Raw genomic sequence first — 9,813 nt, forward strand, 5'->3', positions numbered from 1 at the left:
TACACAGCAGGGCCAGGATTAAAACCAAGGTTCACTCAATCTTAAGTAATCTTAGTTCTAATATCACAAAAATTTGATTTTTTTGCCCTAACTCACAATCCCCAAATAGCTGGCATTTGAGTTCTAGATCATCTAGCTCACATTATGACTTCTGTCCTGTAAGCTTCACCTGGTAGACTAAGTCAGGCATCATTGCCACATCCTACTTTCTCCTAAATTCACTGGGATTTCTATTAGAGGAGGGTAATGCTTTCCCCTCTCAACTTCATTTTCAGTCAAGAAGCTATTTTTTTTTTTGTTTTTATTTTTTAGTCCACTTTATAATGGAGAAATTGACCCAAGCTATCTATTTTCCTTCATAAACTTCTCCACTCAGGGACTTAACTACTCATTTTTCCCACATGTTCTTTTTCTCTCTCACAAATTTTTCATTTATTGGGAGCATATAATGCCATTAAAGGATTCTAGGTTTGGAGTCAGAAGAACCTAGGTTCAAATCCTGGCCGCGACACTATCTGGGTGACCTTGAATATGTAACTTAGCCATAATAAGAACCAAAAACTCAACAATAATAATAGCTAGCATTTATATTTCACCTTGCAAGGCATTTTACAATTCTCTCATACAAAAGGCCTGGGGGTGGGTAGGTGCTAATATTATCCCCATTTTACAGATGAGAAAATGGAAGCAGATAGAAGCTTAATGACTTGGCAAGGGTCACACAGCTGGTAGGTATCTGAGACTAAGTTTGAACTCAGGTCTTCTGGACTGGAGGTCCAGCATTACTTACTGCCCCTAAAATCTTTTCCAGGTTTCGGTTTTCTTATGTTAAAAAAGGGAATTGGACTATAGGACCTCTAAGATCCCCCCAGCTGTACATCAGTGATTTAGTTCACTCCTTCCTCTTTCTACTGACATTAAAGAAATAAAAAGTAACTGCTCTTTCCCAAAAGGACTTGGGCCCCTGACTTAGATCACTCCCTGAACCTCTACATCCCACAGAGTGACTTTATGTCTTACTGATGGATGTTCTGACCAGATGATAATACTGGGACTGGTGCATGAATGAGGTGATCTTTGCTTTACGTTCTGAAAAGGGCTTTATGCAAAGGCTGTGTGTTCAAGGAGCAAAAACATAGGAGGAGCAGGATGGCAGTGTCAGAACATGGTCATCATTGTTTAATGGCACACAACCAAGCCATTCTTTTCATGCATAGCCAAGGCTAAGTCTGGGTTATCAATCAGAGCTTGGATCAGGATTGGCACAAATCCCATCTGCAATGTTTCCTTAAGACTTAGAGTCCCCCAGTCACTAACAATCCAAGGAATCATGCTCAAATTTCCTCCTAGTAACAAAGAGAAGGTTTATTCAGTACTCTAATACCACCACCGTACATTTTTATAGGTGTGGAAGTTTACCAGCACTTTCACTTATATATTAAACCAGTTGATCCTCTTAACACTTCTGGGGTAGCTAGGTAAGGTACTACTTGCTCCAGTTGGCAGCAGTTAAGGGAATTGAGGCACAGAAATGTTCTAGAAGGGTGCTGAGGTTATCTCTATAATACTAGAAACTTTTTTGTCCAATCCCTTTCTCCTGTCATCTCAGATGGGTGGATGTGTTCTGGAGGTTTAAAAAAACCAAACAGGATGAAAGAGACTGTAACAGCAACCTCAGAAATAAATCCTCCTTTCCTCTGTAACTGGCAGGTTCACAGCATGAAATCAGTATCCTTCACCTTTCCCCAGCCCTGAGATCTCCCCATGCCCCACAGTCCATAAATGAAGGCAACTATTCTCTCAGAAGCCGACCTAGACAAACATACCTTGTCCACGTTAGAAGTTGTCTGTCTTTGTTCACAACTGGTATTTCAGCTCTAAAAATTTCAGCCTATGGGCAAAACAACCTAATTCAACAAAACCCAGGTCAAATACGGGAGGCAATGTTGGGTCCCAATTACTAAAGCTAAAGCACACATCTTTTTATTTATAATAAATGATAAAAAAGTACAAAAACTGAAAGTGACACACACTACTGGCAGCAATTACTTTAGGAGGTGGTTTTGATTAACTTTATAAAAAAGGCGAAGTGTTGGTTGAAACGACTGTCAAAATAAAATATGCCATTTATTAATAAAGAAAAAATAAACCAAGCTTAATTTGTATGGGGAATTTGTCAGCATTAGTGCTGTGTTTAGCAAAGGGCAGCAGTTGGTGAAGATAAAGAGTATATTTGGAAAACACCCAAGACAGGGGCTCTTATTCTATTTTTGTGTCCTAGATTTCTGTGGCCATGGTCTAGTGAAACCTCTTCTTAGAATATTTTTCAATGCAGAAAATAAAATATATATGATTGCAAAGGAAACCAATTATACTAAAATATAGATATTAAAATGTTAAAAAAAGATAAATAAGTTTGCAGATCCCTGACTAAGAACTCCTAGATGAGATCTTAATTTGTTCTTTACCAGTTTAGACCAAGAACCCAAGCAGCCCGGTGTTTCTGTATCTGAAGAGCCAACATTGTCCAGTGAGCTGGGAAGTAGTTGGGTACAGGGTAAGACCTGAGTTCAAATCTGGACTCAGAAACTTATTATCTCTGTAACTAAACTCTGGGCAAGCCACTTCATTCAGCATGCCTCGGTTTCCTCACCTATAAAATGAGCTGGAGAAGGAAATGGCAAACTAGTCCAGTATCTTTACCAAGAAAACCCTAAAAGGGATCCCAAAGAGTCAGCCATGATTGAAATGACAACAACAAAAGTTGTTTTATATGCTGATCTCATTTCTTTAAGCTAGAAACACCACAAGACCAGGAACAATATTATTACTTTAAAGAATTTCATATAGTAGATATGAATAAATATTAAGGAATACTCATTGGGTTGCTAGAATTGATTAATCAAAACTGAATGCTATCCCTACAAAAATTAAGACCTATAGTTATTTGTTTCAAAACCCACAAAACCCCCAAATGTTAAACAGTAATAGTAGACTTAGTTTTTAATTTAATACTCATTTAATCTTAGATTCCTTGACCTATTACTTTTCACACTTTATCAAATCTCATCATTGGGTTAAGCCCATAATTCCTATTCACTGCTCTTACTGTGCTGCTGTTCCACAGGAGGAAGTTATATTGCCATAGTGCTTGGGTCCACAACAGAGCAAAATTACTTAATCTCAACTGGTTCCTCCCTATTATAGGGCAATCCTTCCATTCTTCCCTGATTATTATACTTCCTCCAGTGGTTCTTCTAAACTTGCTCTTCACTCCTCACAAGCCCCTTAGACACTCTCATTCCTCCTGGCCCATTTTTCAGTAGAGGGCTTTGCCCTCTACTGGTCCTTAGAAAATCAAGGCTGGTAGGAGCATCTTCTTCTGTCCTATTTCATACCCCAAAGCCTCTCTCCATTGCACCATAATTCTTTTCTACTATTCCAGATTCTGAGGAAAGAGGCCAACCCAACCCCCATTCATGCTTATGATTTCATTCCATCCAGGAAAATGAGCACTTGATCTCATGCATTCATTTCCCTCATCTTCAGGAAATCGGTACATGACCTCTGGTATCCCCTCAAGTTGCCACCTCCATCTTCTTCCCCCTTTCACAGCCAAGCTCCTAGAAAAAGTCTGCTGTTTCTGTTTCCTTACCTCTCATGTTCACTTCTCAACCCCCTTTGCAGTCTGGCATGGAATCCCAATCCTCAAATGAAGTTGCTCTGTTGGAGGTCACTGATTAAAATCTGAATGGATAAATCTCTCATATCTCCCTTTTTTCATTTTCAGGATACTTGACCTGCTTCTTTGTTGAAAATACCATCAGCCATCCCTGTAGGCCCCCAGATGCACAATCTCGTAATCATTCTTGACTCTTTGCTTTCCTTGTCATACCCTCTATAACCAAGTTATGGTTAAGGCTTGGCAATTCTGTCTCTACAATATCTTTCACATCCTATCCCTTTCTCTCTACTTAAGTAGCCACCATCCTAGTTAAGACCTTCAATATCTCTCACAGGGACTGATTACTTCCTTATAATAAGCATACAAGTGTCATATAAGTATATAAGCATATAAGTATATAAGCAACTTCCTTATTGGTCTCCCTGATTTCCAGCCAATTCTCTTTTCCAATCCATGCTCCAGGCATCTATAAAAATATATTTCCTTTTCAAAGGTCTGAACACATCATTATCCTGCTCAAAAATCTTCGTGGACTTTCTGGTGCTTCTGGGATAAAAAGCAAATGCTTCAGCTTGGCATCAATCTACCTTTCCAACCTTTTTTTTTTCACATTATCCCTCCCCTTCATGTAATCTCTATTCCCACCATATTATATTGCTGGTTAATCTTCTAGCTCAGTATTCCATCTCTAGTCTCCATATTATTGAACAACTTCTCAGTGTTTGGAATTCACTTCCTCAACTCACTCCTATATTTTTTAGTCTCTTTCCAAGTTTTACCTCCTGTAAGAAACCTTTTCTGATTCACCAGTCATAAATATTCTCCCTACCCTCAAATTATCTTGCATTTACTTAGCTGTGTATGAGTTGTAGCTCCCCAGGAGCATATAAACTCTTTAAAGAGGAGAGATTGAGGGAAGGGGAGGGAAGATAACAAGCTTACATTTGTGTTTTTATTCCCAGCTCTTAGGACAATCTCTTGCACACAGTAAGTGGTTAATAAATATTTTAATGTAAATTAACCTAGTGCATTCTATTTAAGATATCATACCAGCAATATTTTTTTTTGCTGAAATATCTTAAAATTAAACTTTACTTAATGATCCCCAAGTGTCTCAAGTTTAACATTCTCTTCATCATTGGTAGATTGGCAGTGTTGACAAAGTAGGAATATCAACTCATCTGTAAAATGGGGATGATGGATTAGATAGTCTCTAAGGTCCCCTCCAACTCAAAATCTATTTTCTTAGGAACGTGCTTCCATCTTCAACATCATTATCAAATAGTTATCACTTATGGAGTACTTTTAAGTTTACAAAATGCTTTGTGTACCTTTTTTCATTTGCTTCTCCCAGCAAGCCTTGGGGGATGGGGGTGGGGGTTGGCAGGCTGGAGGCAGGGCAAAGTGTTACATGTATTTTCATTCACATTTAGAGCTGAGAAAACCATGGTTTGGAGAGGGTTTAGGTGACTAGGGTCAATTTCCAGAGAGCAGGTGCCCTCGATTCTGGGGCTGACTGCCAAAACCTAGAGCCCAGTTGTAGGGTGGGGTGCTGTGGAATGAATACAAACCATTATAAGAAGTTTGTGACACAGTTCCTAAGTGCCAGTGTTGAAATTTGAACCCCCAAACTCCCTTGACCTCAAGGAGAATGATTCTCAAACTGCAAACAGTATAACTACCTCCATTAAGAATGAATGTAGGTGGGGGCAGGCTTGGTAGCTCAGTGGATTGAGAGCCAGGCCTAGACATAGGAGGCCCTAGGTTCAAATCTGGACTCAGACACTTCCCAGCTGTGTGACCCTGGGCAAGTCACTTGACCCCCAATACACAGTATTGACTCCACGACGGAAGGTAAGGGTTTAAAAAAAAAAAGAATGAATGGAGGGGCATCAAGGTGGCTTTGTGGATAGAAAGCAGGGTCTATAGATTGGAGGTCCTAGGTTCAAATCTGACCTCAGATACTGCCTAGTCGTGTGACCCTGTGCAAGTCACTTAACCCTAATTGCCTCCTGGCCCTTACCTTACTATACCATTACCAATCAACACTAAGTATTGATTCTAAGATGGAAGGTAAAGGTTTTAAAAAAAAAAGAAGAGTGAATGGGTATCTAAGATAGGTGAGATGATAAACACAGAAGCCAGCACCTAGCTATTTGAAATCACTTCACATCTTGCAGCTCAAACAAAGCATATCCTTAGATATAGAAAGAACTTGAAACTGTGATAAAAGAACTGTGATCAGTAATTTTTTCTTTTTTAAATCATGTAGAATGGAAAAGTTGTCAAAACCCTAGAGAAAAGCAAATCTTTCCCCCTCTCCCTCTCCCATTTTCAAGAACAGTAAAAAAGAACAGATCCCAAGGAAATTACAAAGTGGTACACATGCCAATTTCCTTCCTTCTAAATGGATTATGAAACAAATGATTTGTGAGCTCTTTGAAAAGAAAGGTGTGATCTATACCCACCACTAGGAGTAGACCAAGAACTATATCCCTTTTCTTTTTTAAGTGAACAATTGAGTTGCTAGATCAGGAGGATTCTTTAGATATTAATTTACCTTGATTTCTTTTAGGAATTTTACAGTGTTTTCTGATCTTTGGGAATAAAAGGTAGATTCTATCTTGGCAGCTGGATGGCACAGTGGATAGAGTGCCTGGCTTCCAGTTAGGAAGATTCTTCTCTCCCCAAGTTCAAATTTGGCCTCAGACACTTACTGGGCTATATGTGACCCTGGGCAAGTCACTTAACCCTATTTGTCTCGCTTTCCTCATATGTAAAATGAGCTAGAGAAGGACATGGCAAAGCACTCCAGTATCTTTGCCAAGAAAACCCCCAAAGAGATCACAAAAAGTTGGACATGACTGAAAATGACTGAACAATAAAAGATTTAGACTTGAACACTCTATTCAAAGAGCTGCTTAATGGATTTATGTTAGTCTAGACATTTTCACTGATGTCGATGAACAGAAAGAAATGATCAGATCTGCAGGTGGCAGAGCTAATAGGGCAAGTGGGTTGGACGAAAGAATAAGACTTTAGAAGAAGTTGACAGGTTGGAGACAGCCCAACTAACAAGATGGAATGAAGTGGATAAATACATTTAAGTTAAAAAAACAAGTTTGGCAAATAAAGAGGAGATAGCTTAAAAATAGTTAAGCTTTGAGGGCTGTAGTTGAATAAAAGAGAGACAACAGTGAGATGTCGCTACTAAAAAAGCTAATACCATATGTTGAATAGTAAATTTAGTTCTGGGCAGCCACTTTTAAAGAGAAGCACTGACAAGTTCATCCAAGGATAGCATGATGGATTGCTGATGAGATGGTACAATAACTGTTTAAAATATTTGAAAGACTATAAAATTGAAAAGAGATTAAATTTATTTTGTGTTCTTCCAATTGGATCAATAAGCAGAAGGACAAGAAGGAAGATTTCATTTTAATGTTCAAAAAAAATACTACTGAATGACTGTCCAAAAGAAAAGGGATAGGTTACCAAAAATGAAGCAGGTTGCCCATCATGGGAAGTATTCAAACAAAAGCTGAAAATAGTCACCTGTCAAGAATATAATGTTAGAGAAAGGGAAGATTGTTCTGGGAAGATTGGGAAAGTGAGACAGTGTTTTTCCTAAATTGAATTTCATAGATTCTTCCAAGACTTGGTCTTACTTATCTTCTATTTTCTCCTGAAGAAAGCTTATTGTAGAGTACCTTTAATGTTAACCCAAAAGAAAGAAAAAAGAAACAATAATGTTCTGGTTTACATTTCATTATCCTAAAAGTTGATTTTTAATTCCTTGGCACTACTAAATCGAAACCTGCACAAGGGCAAGCTTCCTATGCATTACAGCAAGCATCCTATGCATCAGCTTTCAACAAATGTGACATATTGAAAGGCTGAATGCAATGGAAACAGCTCCCAAACTTCCACTGTACGTTTGATGCACAGGATGCTGGTATTTCAGTCCTTTTCCTGGTCCACCCCCCAAAGGCTGATAATCTGCTTAGCCTGCCTCAGTTTTCGTTCACATCTGCATCATAATTGACAGCTAGATCTGTCAAGACTCCAGTCCCCTGAGGAAACATAGCCTCAGACAGTATCCCACCCAGCAAACAAGCCTCAACATCTCTGCCACGCAAATAAAATGTTTTAGTATCTAAAGCTTTGCAGATCCTAAGATGCCTCTTTACAGGACGACTCACCAGAAGAAGAGAAGGAAGGGTATCTGTAAAGTAGGGTATGACCACCCCCAAGATTCAGGGTCTGGGGGGCGCAGAACCACCCAGGGCCCGCGTGCCCGGCCCTCGCATGACCCGCCTGGCTCCCAGCCCGGGCCAAATCAGCATCGCCAAGTTGACCAAGACGGACGGACAATGGGACACAGACACAGACATACAGACACACGCGCGCCCGCGCCAGATGTTCACTTACTCGCCCGTGGCCAGGGCAGCTGCTGCAGGGGCCAGCGGGGTGGCGGGGGGAGCCCTGTCTGCAGCGGGCGGTGTTCATTGCGCTGGGTCGGGCCGGGCCAGGCCGGGCCCCAGAGCCGAACTCCTGATCGAGCCGGGGCCAGGGCTCTATCGGTGTCACTGGCAGCGAAGAGGGAGGGGTGCACCCGGCTGGGCAGGCGGGCTGGGAGCCAGCACAGCAGCAGCGGCTGCTGAGGGAGCCGCCGCCACCTTTGCCTTCGCCGCCCCGGGTTCAGTCCAGCAGCAACGTCTGGAGGACAGAGTGTCCTTCTGCCCACGCGGGCGCCGCCTCCAGCCTGGCCCGCTCTCCCCTCCGGCTCCCTCGGCGGGGTGCAGGCGGTGGTGGTGGCAGCGACCGGGCCCCTCAGGTGGCTCCTGATCCATAGGCTCCCAGGAGCGCCCCAGCCAGCAGAAGCTCTGCAGCGCCCCCTGTGGGGCCGCGACTGAAGTGGGGGGGCAGGGTCTCAGCCCGGGGCACTGGGGAGCACTACTGCCTCTGCTCCGGCTTGCTGCCTCGGATTCGGACCACGTTTGCCTGGCTGCAGAAGAAGCTGACCACATTTCCATCCTTTCCCCTGGGCATCCCACACCCTCCCCCCTTCCTACCCACGCCTACACATTTCCAATCACACCCTGCAACAGGTGTGACCCCTCCCCCCATTACTTTGGAAGACACAGTTCTAGCGGAATAATGGAGAAATTGAGAGGCTCAGGAAAACGAGTTCGAATTCTGACTCAGACACTTACTGACTGTGATCCTGACAAGTCACTTCACTCTCAGCCCGTTTGCTCCTTCGTAAAAGAGGGCTAATAATAGCACCTACCGCACTGGGTCGTTGTGAGGATCAGATGAGACAACACGTGAGACGCTTTATAAACCTTAAAATACTATATAAACGCTAGTTATTCTTATATGCTTATATTCTTATATGCCAAGCCAGTCCCGGATAGGAAAACAGGACTAGCCTTGGGGGATTATGGAGGAGGTTTCATTACTTTTCAAGTAGATTCAATTCAAGAGACATTTATTAGAACATCTACAACACACAGGGTGTTAAGAGAGAGCACAGTGCAGGGGCACAGGGTTAGATTTAATGTTGAGAGCCTGGGACACTCAATTTCTCTGGGATCAAATTTCCATATATTCTCCCTTTGAGATCTCAAATTTATAAACTTTTGATACAAAATGAGAAAAAAAAACACCACAACTTCTACTCTTGAGGAATTTATCATCTAATGAGGTGGGGGGTCTTCATGATTACAATACAAAGGAGAGTGGGACAGAGCTCCAGGCAAAGGGCTCTGACAAATCTGAGGAGGGAGAGATCACTTCCCTTTTAAGAAGAAGGGGAGAGCAAGGCCAGAAGGTGTCTGGGAAGGCTCCATGGAGAGTCTGACTTGGCCTTGGAAGAAAGACTTCAAGCAACAAGCAAATGGAGAGGGGCATTACTGACATAGAAGACACCTGAGGCGAAGGTGCCTGGAGAAAGCCTGACAAAAAGTAGAGACAAGGAATGGTTCAGTTTGGAATAAATAAAGACAGAAAGGTAGAATCATTATATATTTAGAACTAAGAAATTCATCTAATGTAATGCCTGCCCCTCCCCCTTTCATGTTACATAGGATGAAACAGACTTTCCAAAGTCACACACTCCAAAC

Source organism: Gracilinanus agilis, chromosome 3 (assembly GCF_016433145.1).
Source record: "Gracilinanus agilis isolate LMUSP501 chromosome 3, AgileGrace, whole genome shotgun sequence".
Lineage (NCBI taxonomy): Eukaryota > Metazoa > Chordata > Mammalia > Didelphimorphia > Didelphidae > Gracilinanus > Gracilinanus agilis.